Genomic DNA, 14,205 nt, shown 5'->3' on the forward strand with positions numbered 1-14,205 from the left:
TTTAATTTCAGCCTGGTGGGAGCAATAATGCTGTGATGTTTCAACTTTGTGCTTATAAGGAAATAACTTAAAGACATCGATCCAGCCTTATGACTCTGAGGTTCCTAACTCATTAATTCATTACTAAACTGTATTAAAAGCAGGCATCATTGTTATTTTTCTTCTTCTGTTCTTGATCTGACTTGCCTATCTTACTTAGCTGTTGCATGTTTGGCCACATCCTTCAAATGGGAGCTTTATGGTCCGTCAGCCCAGTAATCGTTTTCAGGCCGTATTAATCTTAAGCCTAACAACTCTCTGTCATTTTTTGATTAATTAAAAAGTCAATGTAAAGTTGCCACTTAACCCCTACCCCATCGTTCACCAAGAACACAGACAATATTGATCAAGGCTCATTTTGTTAATGAATCAACTGGATAGAACTTTGTCCATTAACCAATAGTGTTTCGGACTGAAGGAGGTCTTAGATCCGTGTTAAGCAGCTGCAAATGAATAAAATATAATAAATAAATACATATGATCTGCATATGGGTACAAATCTAAGCAGATTCAGAATGCATAAATAGGTGAATAAAATTAACATAACTCTGGCTACGCAACACTACCCGTTTATTCAACAGAGATGTACTGTATGACTTCAATATCAGATAGACGTTCTACTAATATAAACAGAAAATGGAAGAAATTACAGGACAATCATAGGTCAGCAATCATATGATAACTATCTACATTTAGTGACGATATATATAGTCATATATAACAATCACTAAAAAGGGAAGGAAAGAAAGCAGCAGCAGACATCAAAGAAGAGTCACACTATGTTTCAGCTTCTGTCTGTCTCTTTAAAAGCTACCACTGTCCAGAAACTTTAGAAATAATTTATGATCAGTAGTTCCCACTCTGGCAGAAGTGTCAGCCTAGACAATGAGCTGAAACAAATATATATATACATGTTCCATTATATTCCACAGCTCCTTGGTAATTGCTGGTCCATAACATTTCAAGAGGGGGCGAATTTCTGACATAATTTAGGACTCTGCTCTCCCATTGTTAGAAACACTAAGGTACCTTTAACAAGAGCATGGGACACTATTACTTCCTATCCAGTCAACCAAACATGTGTTTATGTCTCATTGATTATTATGTTGATGACTGGTTGATAGTGACTAATTCCACAAACTTGGGAGCAGCAATGAGACGGTCGGATTGGCCTAATCTTACTTTTTAATCGGGGCTATAGCTAAAGCTGAAACATTTATTTTGGTGCAATATAATTACACTACAAACGCCCAACACCCTCTTTAAATAGAGGGTGTTGGGCTGAATCTAGATAAACATTAAGCAGCGGTCGTGTGAATAGCGAGGAATGAGAAGAAACAGAATGTAGGATATTTACATTTTTGGGGGGGTGTGGGGGTTTCACTGATGCGTTATTAGGGTGCAGTGATGCATTCAGGTGGAGGCTGTTTTCAACACTAACAGACTGAGCCTCCATTCTCCTCATGGTCCTCTGTCTGCCCTCCATTCTTTCTCACTTGCTTTTTAAATTGCTCTACACCTGTCTGTGCGACTTGCCAAAAGGGTCTTTGTTTGAGGCCGGACCCTTCCACAATTCCGACCAGCGGAATCCATTTAATCGCATTGGATTTCAACACCTATGGTTCTAATACAAAAATCCCCAGGTCTTGGCAGGAAATGAACCTTTTCTTCCCTGCTGAATGCTGAATGAGTCAGATAGGGGCCAGGAAAATAGCGACTTTAAGAGAATTCCTTCTCCACACCAGGAGCCAATGTAATGCATCAATATTGTTTAAGTTTTCATGCCTTTTCTGAGCTGGAAAGCTTTGACAGATGTTTTATGGAAACATCTTGACAACTGACATGAGCTCAGCTCTTTTGAAATGTAAATCCGCTAACACGTATCATCCACATACAGTGCCTTGCATAAGAATTCATAGTCCTTAAACCTTTCCACATTTTCTCATAATGCAATCGGAAGAATCCATGTGTTTTGGGTGGATTTTTATGATTTAAGGCAACTCTAACTAGGGCATAAGAGTGACTGAAAAATTCTTGGTATTGATATGTTTACCCATAGAAACATTTAGAAAATATGTTGACTTAACACATTGTGAAACCACCTTTTGAGTAATAAAAGCTGCAAGTCTTTTAGGGTACATTTATTCATACCTTAAGTCTGAGGCTGCATGCTTCTCCCGGGTCTTTCTGTCTTGCTTTTTTTCACTTTTCACTCTTGCATAAAGGTAGCTGGTGCAAAATGTCCTTTAAGCTGATTCTTCCCCCTGAACTGTGAACCCCAGAAGCTTCCCCAGAGAAATCACTGGAGCCTATGTTGCTTCTCTGATTAATCTTCTTCAATGCAGAAGAGTCAGATTAACAACCGTGTTCTTAGTAGGATCTGCCTTACACTTCTCATTATCTAATGAAGGATTAAAAAGTCCTCCACTAGATGTTTAAAGCTTCTGATATTGTTTTGTAAACCAAAGCCTGCTTTAAACCTTATTCACAACGTCTACCCAGACACGTTTTGTGGTTTCCTTACTGTTTATCCTGAGATTATAGTATGCTCCATGAACTGCTTACCTGATTCTTATGGCAGTGGGTTAAACTGGATTTAGGAATATGTAAGTCAAGAAAGCTGAATACATATCTACACTACACCTATGATTGCATATTTTTTACCTTAAAACAAAGTGGAACAACTTTTTTTTTTCTTCCTTAACTGCTTTTTAAAAAGAAAATACGATAAATTGAGGTTTTTAGTTAGAATAGTTTCTGGCATAAAGGTTTCTACTAGGGACTGTACTGCATAACAATTCAAATTAATTAACAATTTTGCTATGTGCATCATTTAAATAAAAACATATATGTGTAAATGCAAATGCAGATTTTCAAATTAAAATAAATATTATGAGGGTAGATATAACATTTTAACACATTTATAGCAAGATACTTAAAGACAACCAAAGACCAGCTGCAAAACCGATGCTGGACAGACACAGTGTGAGGCTTTAAACAGGCTAACGCTTGCTTCCAAAATGATGACAGAATAACCACCCGCTCAGAGATGTGTTACGGGAAAAGAAGGCCGAGGCACAAAATGAGACAGCACTGTAACATTTTCGTCAGACAGGAACAAGCGCCGCCAGCTAGAAACGAGTTTGTCAAGCTGCTTGACAGGAGTTATGGCTGAGATTCAACTGTGAGGGAGCTGAACCTGACCGAGCTCGAGAAAAAGGACAAAGTTCATTTTCATTGTTCAAAGCTCAGCGCTTTAATGAACCTTAGATAAAGAGCACAAATGAAATCATTGAGATGGAGCATCATTTCAGGAAGGAAGATATAACCCAAATAATATTTTGACTGGAAATTAGCAGTGGTAATATCACTGCATGTTTTTCTAATGGTTTTCAAGGCTCATTTATATACTATGTTCAAACAAGGATCAGATGACTATTTACTCAAAGTTTTAAATATGTGAATTAGCTTAGAATTCATAGATTAAAATAGTAGGAAATAGTTAATAATGCAATCATTGCTGTTATTATTTCTTGAGCTCAATGGTCTAAGTGCTGGGCAAGATAAATGCAAAGGATACCCCTTATCCTCCAGTTGCTTTTGTCCTCCTCTTTTCTCAGCTATGGCCATAGTGCTTTACTCAATTAAGTCCTTAATTAATTAACAGTGCAGTGGGATAACACCCAGTCATTATCACCGGGCAAGGGAAATAAAGGAAACATTTTCATAGAGATACAGGCAGACATGGCCTCCACAAAGAGTGAGTTAGATCATCGTTTAACAAAGCCCTGTCTTCCTATTAGTTTTTTCCGTATTTATTGTGCTTAATCTATTCTGCATTAAGAGATATGTAGCATGTGTTATCAGAAAAACAGACAGAGAAAGCCAAAAAAATTCTCCAAGAGAGGGAGAAACAAGAAAGCAAATGAATTGCAATTAACTCTATTCACATAAAAATCGGAGTTCTCCGCACATCAATGCCTAAAACAATTAACACCGCTGGAAACGTCTTTCAACTTGGTGCAATTTAGTGACATAAAGGTCATTGGAAATTAATCTAAAAGGGGATAAAAGAAATCAGCCATGGGTGTAATTACAAAAGAGGTGCACACAGGCTAGGTATTGTAACGCAAATTTCTTTGGCCGGGATTCTTGCAGCAAATTTTTTTTTTTTGACAATGTAACTCTAAGAGGAATAAACAAGTTCAGGTACATTGAGGGTGTGGAGGGAAAAGCTGCCTGTGGAAGGCTTTAAATGAGATAACATGATGCCTATTGAGTTGGATTTTACTTATAGATTCAAACCAATAGCTGACATGTGAAATCAAGGTAAATACGCAACAGAGACAAAATATTCATAAAAAAAAATGCTTTGATTATTACTCGTAACATTAGTCGTGTTCTTTTCACTATTCCCAGGATCAACACAGATCTTGGCAAAACATCATTTTTCTATGCAGCACCATGGTCGTGGCACAATATTCAAAACTCCCTGCAATTACGGACTCTTATTCCGCTAAAGCTTTTTAAATCACTATTGAAAACTGCTTGCACAGAGAATTCTAATTGTTATTCTAGAGTCTAGTTTATAATTAATTTTATTATGTTGTCCTGTATTTTTATATGTCTTGCTGTACTGCTGCCTCTTGGCCAGGTCTCCCTCGAAAAAGAGATTTTATCTCAAGGGACTTCCTGGTAAAATAAAGGTTAAATAAAATAAAATAAAACATAACTATTTAAGTTGATGACCAAAACCCTTTGCATTTGTTACTTCAAAGTTGGACAACTACTGTGATTCTCTAATTCCTAGTAGCCTGGACATTTTGTCTTCAAGAAGACTGATGGAGAAAAAAGAAAAATCCTATTTCTCCAATTCTGTTTTCTTTTTAATGCCAGCTCCTAGTTTTACAGTCAGTGAGGCAGATAGCGGTCTACCTCTGAGACTAAGCTTAAAACTTTCCCCTTTAATAACGCCTATAGTTAGAGTGATCTTCTGTTCAATTGCATTCAGTTTATTTATATAGCGCAAATTCACAACACATGAAATCTCAAGGCATTTTACAGAGACTATTCAACAAGATACTGTGAGATTGGTTTAAAGTTTTCTATCTAAGGAATACTAGCTGATTGGATCGACTCATTGACTTGACGGCAATCCCTCGCACCAAGCATGCCTATTGTGACAGTGGAGAGGAAAAACTCCTTTTTAACAGGAAGAAACCTCCAGCAGAACCAGGTTCAGTGTGAGCGGCCATCTGCCAAGGCTGACTGGAGTTGAAGGAGGCAGAAGCAGAGATACAAAAGGAAGCAAAGATGTAATTTTGAGCTAAGTTATTGGCTAAAGCTTCTGGAAGATCCCCTTTTCCATTGCTGTGTCTTTCCAATTTCCTTAAATATAAATTTATCCAATGTTGTTTTGGGTTTTTTTCCTTCTATGCATGTATAAATGATATGTGGCAAGATTTATTTAGTGGTGTCAATATTCATGGAAAGCCCAGGGCTGAGCTATGTCTGTCAAAGACTTCATATTCTCGGTTCATCAATGACACAATTTGCACTGTAGCCCTTGTCTCTGCCCTGAACAAGGCATTGAAGGAGCCAATGTTGCTGATTTTCATCCTGCATGTTTTCTGTCTGGCTCAGTGTTTATCTGCTGTGATTCTCTCATAGATCAATCGGACTGAAAGAGCTACTGATGCAACTGACTCCAACCACAGGTTATGGATTGATATTTCTGTTCTGTTAAAACGTGTGCTGAGTTGACTTCTATTAAAGGAGTCTTCCTATCAAGCTTAGCACATGCTTACACTTTGTGGGGGATTTCTAAAATGTCAAGTACTCAAAACATTGTCTTGGCTTCCTTTCACAAAATGTGCTTTAAAAATTAATATAATACATTCTATGTCACTGTATTGTAAAAAATGTAAGTCATACATGTAGATTTGTTTATTTGTGAAGAAACTGGATCTGTTTTTTTTTTTTTTTAGATCCTTGATGTGATGTTTGTTGAGAATATATAAATGAACTGAGAGGAACTGAAAAAAGTATGTTATCCAATGACTGATCACTCGACACAACACCATGCCTCCATCAACTCAAGTTTCCTTCTACCAAAAATTGGTCATAAACTATAGCCAATTTTTACACAGTTATTAATGCAATGATAAGTTATACAGATCCGTAACTGACTTGGGTCTGAGCTACAAAAACACAAAGATGATTGTTTTTAACACTGAGCAACTAAGTGCAGCCTGACCTGACACTAGTACAGACCTGGAAATTTTATGTTTTTGGCCACATCAAGCCTTTAACATGCCTCAGAGTGGCATGGATAAGCAAATAAAAATAAAGTTTAAGGGCTTGTATTTAAAGCTTATACTAAAAAGGAAATTTTATATAAAATAAAGGCCTTTTTCATCACAGTTTGCATTTTTCACACATCCTAATAAGATGATGATAAAGGTAACAAAGAATGTCAGAGGCCATATGATCACCATCAAATGTCCTACTTTTACAGTATTTACCCACCCAAGTCAAATGTAAGTTGTGTATTTGGAGTTTGCAGCCCTCAAGGAAAAATCCTTGAATTACTATTATTAGAGCCATATTTTGGAGTTTTTGTATTTATTTTCCTATTTGCTGTAATATATAAAGTTGAAAGTGGGTGGCTTCATCTGTTTTAAATGGAGTCACAGGCAGTCGCACTGCAGGTGTGCTGATTGCGGCGGAAGCAAACAGGTTTTGACCGTCGTCGTCTTTGTTGGTTGTTGTAGGTTTTGTTGTTTTGTTATTGATCACCGAGTTGCAGCAAATGTAGGATTATTTGGTTTAAGCGAGTGTACAAAGTTAAAATTTGAGCGTTGGATCAATAAATGCTCTGCAAGCCAACAACCTGAAGTTTTATTCATTCACTGTGGCTTAGGTTCTTTCTCTTTTTTTTTTGTTTGTTAAGAACAAACCACTACAACTATCAACCTCCAGAAAATAGATCACAATTAAACAACTTGTCAATTTGTTTTGACAATATTACTTCTGGAGACAATTATTTTAGAATAACCGAATTATCAGTTGTTAGTATTGCATGTTGTTTCTTTTTTTATTCAGGTGTAATCACTGTCATTAACAGCTGCCAATGAACGCCATATTTGAAAATCAACCTTAGCATAGTTAAACTTTGCTAATGTTTCATATCTTACTTATAACCATTACCTTCTGTTGCCGTGAAAAATAAAACCCTACCCCTAATCTTAAAGCCTATTTCTAAAGTTTGAACAAGATGAGATCCAATTAGATAGAACATACCAATCATAGAGGAGGAACGCATCAGGAAATAGAGTAATCTTTGTCAAGTTAATAGTGACTAAAAGAGTTTTAGTTCTTCCAACTTCACAGATACACAGCAGTCCATTATGTGTTCTGAAAACAGATGCTGAATCCCCTTCGGGAGAGTAACTGTGTTGCCATAAGTGGCCTTTAAATACCTTGTTTATCGCCAGGCACAGTGCTGCACTGCACCATCCCATACTCTGCACTGCAATGACAGCTAGTATAATTATAGGAACAGCTGCTGGAAAGTGCTAAACGAAAACAGGTGGCGTCGGCGAGACTCGCTCGGAAATTGTTAACCAGGTTGGCATTGTCTTCGACCACGCTTGGCAGCTTCAGCTTTAATTATGACAGAGCATGTTGCTAAAACTTTCATGTTGATTCAAAAAACATTGCTAAGGTGCTCAGGTCAGCATTATCAGCTTTTTGTAAAAAAAAAAAAACTGTGTGTACATAAAAAGAAAGTTATGTGTGCAGAAGAGAGTGAAAAGTAGAAAAAGAAAGCATGGAGAAAAGCTTTGTTTTATAAACTTTTAGAGCTAAAGTAATTAAAAAAAAGTAATCTTGATAAAATGCCCTTAAAATGACACCTACTCTTTATAAAAGCAACTTTTTGGAAAGCCAGCATAATTTTTACACAAATCTGTACATGCTGATCTACAGCAGGGTGGATGATCCTGGCCCACATTCTCTGATTTAACCTCATCCGAGACCAAAATACATTTCACAGACTAATTTGCAGAGAAGAATCAGGCGACAACACAAAAATCTGCTGATTATACCCAAATTCCTTAAATCTTAAGGTTCATTTTCAGGCTTTATCGCAACATAACACTTAAATTGCAAATGTCATAGAAAAAAGTTAAAGAACCTGTGTACACCAAGAAGTGACTCATCTCCTTGAGATGTTTGCCAGTTCCTCTCATGATAATATATCTGCTAAAGTCACCTGCAGTAACATAAATAAACTGTTGAAAGGATTCAGGAGGAAAACTCTTGTCATTCGCACATTATTTAGGAAAATTGCAACACATTACCTCATCCTTCCACGGAAGCATTACTCTAAGAGACACCTAATTAGATTAACTGGGGAGATGTCTTTTTTGGCATGGTTGCCAAAACCATGCAGGTTAAGAAATATCCTGCTTATCATTACTCGAGAAGAAAAAGCCTTAACCTTTATCGTCAGCTGAATATGACACTGTTAAAGCAGGAGCAGATGGGAATCAATGCAAAAAAGAACATACATTTCTTTAAAAAAATAAATAAAGTAGTATGTATTTAAACATTTACTCACTGGATTAAGAAAACTCTGCTACATAGATGTATGCGGATAAACATAAAACAGTGTCTAATACCAACTTCTAACTGTAAAAAGCAGACATTACTAAAGATTTAAAACCGGGTTCCACAATAAATCCTTGCATTTAATAAAGCTGATGTTTATACATTTCCTGCTTTTCAGAATCATAATCAAAAGATGCATTAAATCTGAAAAAAGGAGCAAAAAGAAAAGGGGTAAAAAGAAAAAGAAACAGTACCTAACTGAGAAACTCTTACGGCCTACATGTAAAGTGATGACCAAGCAAAACTAAGAACTGAAAGCTCAACAGGAAATGGGTAGAATATATTCCTGGAATGTCCTTAAAAAAATGTGATGTGCACATGTGACCCAGGGCAAGCCACTTAACCCAAAGTTGCCTGATGATAGTCATTTAAAGGGTAATTTGGTGAATGTTGCTCTAGGTAATGTGCTAATGTCAACCTGACCATAAATATTCTAAATAAACTCCCTCAGTTGATGCTGATGAAGATTCTCAGTCATCCAGGTCAGTCATTTAAAAAAAGGACTTTGTTTTCCAGTTTGAAGATATTTTTTGCTCCACCCTAAAGGGGTGGACCTGTTTTCAATTTGCATGTTTTCTAAGCCATAACACAGGTTTTGTTGGGCTACTCTTTAACCCTTTAAAGCCTGATCCAAGAATAAAACAAAACAGAAAATTACTTTTTTTGGTTTGAAGTCCTTATTTGCCCTTTTAACAAAATATGTAAAAAGAAAAAACAAATACATTTTTGATCATAAAAATGTATTACTATGCGATAAGTCAAGATTATTTTTTGTGTAGTCTTCTACTGGCTGTTATCAGGTATATCTGATTGTGTACAATAGGATTTCGAGCTAAGTTTTAACCATTAAATTATGCAAAAGGTGTCAGATGCAAAACATTTCAGAAACCATATGTATCAAATACGATACATTTGGCATTACAGGGTTAAAGCTGGAACTCAACGCTAATCCAGTCATTTTGAATTGGGAAAGTTTCCTGGATGGATGGGAAGCAAAACGTCATCAAACTTGGAAAAACAAAGTCCAGAGGATTGATTTTAACTTTCTTTTTTGGAATCCCTCAGTTGATTAAAATGCTTCACAAAGAGTGGAATGGAGAAGAAAGTTGAGCAAAAGACACAGCTTAGAGGTATGGCTCCAAGTTATAATTGAGCTATATTTCTCTAAACCACTGTTTTTCAACCAACATGATTCTTTTACAAAAAAAAAAGTCTTAATAGACTGACCCTGCATCAGTGACTCAGTTACAGTCCAGTGGTAAAAACATACAAGGGGGATATTAAACCACCATATCAGGGCCACTGAGGCTGGCATTTATGAAACAGGCCATTACTCTATGATAATTGTCACCACTACCATCACACATTTGTCTACCCAGTCCTTAACTCTTGCGTGTGACATAAATTTAACTGTCACATCAATCAGAAACCGCAATTAATTGTGCAATTAAGATTCTCATTGCTTGGCAGATATAGCCACTAATGGATCAGAGACAAGTGTGATATGATCATAAAGAGGGAATTTTAATGTAGTGTTTAATTGCTCTTATGTGTCCGTCCGTGTTCCAGCTGAGGCTACATGGGCCCATTTGTTCTTCCAGCCGGTTGGAAATGAAATATGCTGTTCATGTAGTGGCACAAAACGATGTCAGGGCCGTTACGGCCAATGTTATTACACTACTCAAGCATATGTGACTAATCAGCACCATATTGCGCGTGATATTTTACACGGAGCATATTAGCATTTGTTAATGTTTGTGGATTTTTTTTAATATGCTCAGGATATGCTTGGATATAAACATATGTTTGAGTATAAGAGCAGGATTAGTAGCGTATGTTATAGTGGCACAGAGGAGGGTGTATCAGTGCAGAGGCCTTTTTATCAGTAAATATGTGGAGGAAGCATGGGTGCTTTGTCATTTTCAACATCTGCTTCAGTTTGTTGTGCAGTAAAACCTGATATCTGCCTATATAACAAAACTGGAAAATAATCCCCGCAATCTAAACCTAAGACCAAACAATGATTGTAGCAAAATGTGTAACCAGTATTACATAGTAGGGAAATTATGCCTAGAATAAACATTTATTGAATGTTTACTGGATGAATTGAAGTGTTTTATGGACAACAGACCAAAGTTTCCAGACCCTCAGAACGCCTCTGACTCCATGTCTATTTCAAATTAATTAAAGTATCTCAAAAACCAAGGAAAAATATGAATCTTTTTCAAAAGTTAGGAACTAATTTAAAGATTCATATACCAACAGTACTAATCTATTCTAACATCTACTCTTAATAAGCGCAGCATTTTAACTTTTAACCTGTTGAAGGATTAAATGTGGTGCATTCAAGTTTTTTCCAACTAAAATAACCTTCAAACTTACAACATACAGCTGTTGTCACGCTCTACCCGTGTTGCTGTATATGTTGGAAACTCACTAAGCACATTGTATGTGAGTCTGAAGATTAAATCATATCTTATTTTTCTCTTTAAAAGTAACTTGTGTTTTGCATTAACTGTGTATTTGGATGATGAGTGTAATAGCAGGTGTCACATGTTATAACAGAAGAGGTTTAAAAGAGGAAGCTGCAAACTTACAGCACCATTTTATTTATTTATTTTTCAAGGTAAACTGTTTATCTTGGGTATAATCTCAGCACTGAGAGCATCTGAGCAAAGACAAACAATTATTGGCTCAATTAATCTGGAAGTTATTCAGTCCTCATTGGAGAAACTTCAAAAGTTCAGCAAGAAGAACAAAGTGAACCGTCATGGATGTAGATAGAACATCTGTACAGTTTAGCATGATTTAAGCAACACTATGTTTGGGTTACTGCAATAGTGCTTACATTAAGTTTATTAAGAGTATGGCGTCACACAGCTGTGATGGTTTGTTAATGCTAAACAATGTGCAGCAAAACGATTAGGGTGTAAATAAAGTCATTTGATTTACATCCAGTCTTATTCTAGATGAAGAGAATAGCTTGATAAACTTGATTTCTGAATACTGAAAGTAATGAAAGTATTGAAAAATAAAGGTCATAGCTACAAACTGTTAGTCAAAATTATATATTTAAAAAAATAATATATCAAAACTATTAACTCCACTAAAAAGAAGTTAAACCATGTGTTTCATAGCTTACTATTGGTACAGAATATATAAATATTTGATCCAGCTACATGTTAATGTTAACATGAAATGATTTTGCACCAATACCAATAAAACAGTCGGTCTAATCCATGTCAGGCATTATCAGATTCTAGAACAGCGGACACCAACCTTTTTACAATTGAGGGCTAATTCAGGGGTACTGAGTCACAGGAAGGGCTACCAATACTGACCTATGAATTGCAAGAGTCAATGTTCACCTAAACTTCATACATTATATACATATCTTTATTGTATCTTGAAATTTCTAATTTTATTTTAGACATTTTTATTTTGAAATCTTTATAAATGCTTAAATGCCATATATGATTAATGATGAAATGTTTTATAACTGATTAAAAAAAGAAGAGCAACAGAATACAATGAAATTTCAAACGTAGCTCACTGTTGAGTTGTTCTATTTTCAGAAGACTCTAAGGGCACCCCTTGTGGTCCTTGAGGGCCCCTTTGGTGCGTGCGGTCACCATGTTGGTTACCCCTGTTCTAGGCCCCGTCCACACGAAGTCAAAACGAACACGAAATGCTAATATTTTCCAGAACGTTTGTCGTAAAGACGGAGACGTAAAATAAATGTGCTCGTCCACACGAATACATGAAAACGCTGCAAAATGTATGCCAGGCCTGTAAGTGGCGCTGTCGTGCCAAAGCAAAAATAGGCGACGAAATGTTGGGCATGCGCACTAATATTTATACATGGTTGCCCTGCGGGTCCATTTTCGTGGTTCAGTCAAATTCAGGTGACGAACTATGTCGTCTGTATTGCTCTGTTCTTCCTGGAGATATTCCAGAAAAAGAAGATTCTGTTGTAAGCCCGACAGCAGGGTGAGTAGCATGAGCAGCAACCATTCAACACAGTACGGCGCCATTGTTGTTGTGATACTGTGTCGCGCATGCGTGTTTAGAGGCGACGCTATGACGCATGCGTGTAAAAAAAAAATGTGGTTAGAGCGTAAAGATGGAAACGCGAAAACGGCGTTTCAGAATCTTCCCACTCTGAAGGCTGAATAAAAAAAAGATTGTTTACAGACCCCCGAAATGCCGGCTTCGTGTGGATGAGAGGCTGGTTTGGTGAAAAATTTGTGCGTTTAGGCTAGGGTTCGGCTTCGTGTGGACGGGGCCCTAGAAGCGTTTAAACACTCCTGAGAAATGGTTTCTTCTTTGTATTATGTTTCTTGAAATTTACCAAAAACAAGCTAAATGGGGATAAACTTTGGGCAAGCTTCTGAGCATTGGTGTTGACCTAAGGAAATAAAGCGGCAGAGAGGCCACACAGATTTTTCTGCATTACTTTTGAAAAGGTAAGTTGTTTCCAAGCAAAACCTGGAAACTAGCTTGTTAAAATTAGTGGAGGCTGCAAAAGCTTGGTTAAACAATTTGACAAAATGCTATTTATTTATGTAAAAATAAATAAACTGTTTATCATTGGACTGCAGTGGGTAAAGTGAGAAACAGTCAACACCATAAAGGACAATTAACATATTTTGCTCAATAACAATTTAACCTTTTATCTTCCCTGGGTGTGCATGTTTATTGAAAGCTATCGAAGGCTGCCGCTATTGCATCCATAAGCATGTCAAAACACACTCTGACGGTGTTAATTAAGGATGTGATGCATGCTGGGAGAATAAATTAATTCCTCGGGGAGAGAGTGCAATGAACATGTAATGGAACATCCAAACAAAAGAAGATGTGTGGGATTTATGACACAAACATCAGTGGGCAAATGTTAACCGCACGAAAACAGGGGCTGGTTTATACTAAACTACATGCAGCCTTCTATGTGTGTGTGTTTTTTGTTTGTTTGTTTGTTGATGTGTGTGTCTGCTATCACTCAGAGCAATTCAAAGCATCATCAGCCTGTCACTGAGGCAATTGGATGAATGACAGCCACTAAACGTTCATCTATGGGTTTAAATTTATGTGGATCTGAGCAATTGCTCTGAAGATTATATACATGCAAACACACATTCATCTATCCACAATTTCTGGGCCACAAGGTAATTACCAGATCTGCTTTTCTATCATGCTTTATTTGCAATAACTGTCACAGGGAAAACACCAACCACCGTATCTGATTTATATATTTATTTATTTTTTCATAAAAGAAAAATATGTAGGAGGTGATTGAATTCTGTGATATTAGACTTGGAAAATATATGGTTCAAAGTACAAAAAATATACAAAAATAAATGGGTAAAAAAAATGTACAAAAAAACAATCCACAAGGATTACTAATGTGATTGGAGGATAGAAAATGCTGAGTAATTTTTTCCCTTCATTTTCTTTTTTTTACTGCAATATTAATGAGAGGTGAACAAAATCAAG

The 14,205-nt window shown here is 36.5% G+C and overlaps 1 protein-coding gene across 3 annotated transcripts in view; it reads right to left on the reverse strand.

The window, feature by feature from the left end:
* The window catches only part of LOC119787944 (partitioning defective 3 homolog), a 502,126-nt gene that overhangs the window by 255,505 nt on the left and 232,416 nt on the right, over positions 1 to 14,205 (reverse strand). The gene's annotated exons all lie outside the window — the stretch shown is intronic.

This window comes from Cyprinodon tularosa, unplaced genomic scaffold (genome assembly GCF_016077235.1).
Source record: "Cyprinodon tularosa strain WSP-4 unplaced genomic scaffold, ASM1607723v1 ctg306, whole genome shotgun sequence".
Classification (NCBI taxonomy): Eukaryota; Metazoa; Chordata; class Actinopteri; order Cyprinodontiformes; family Cyprinodontidae; genus Cyprinodon; species Cyprinodon tularosa.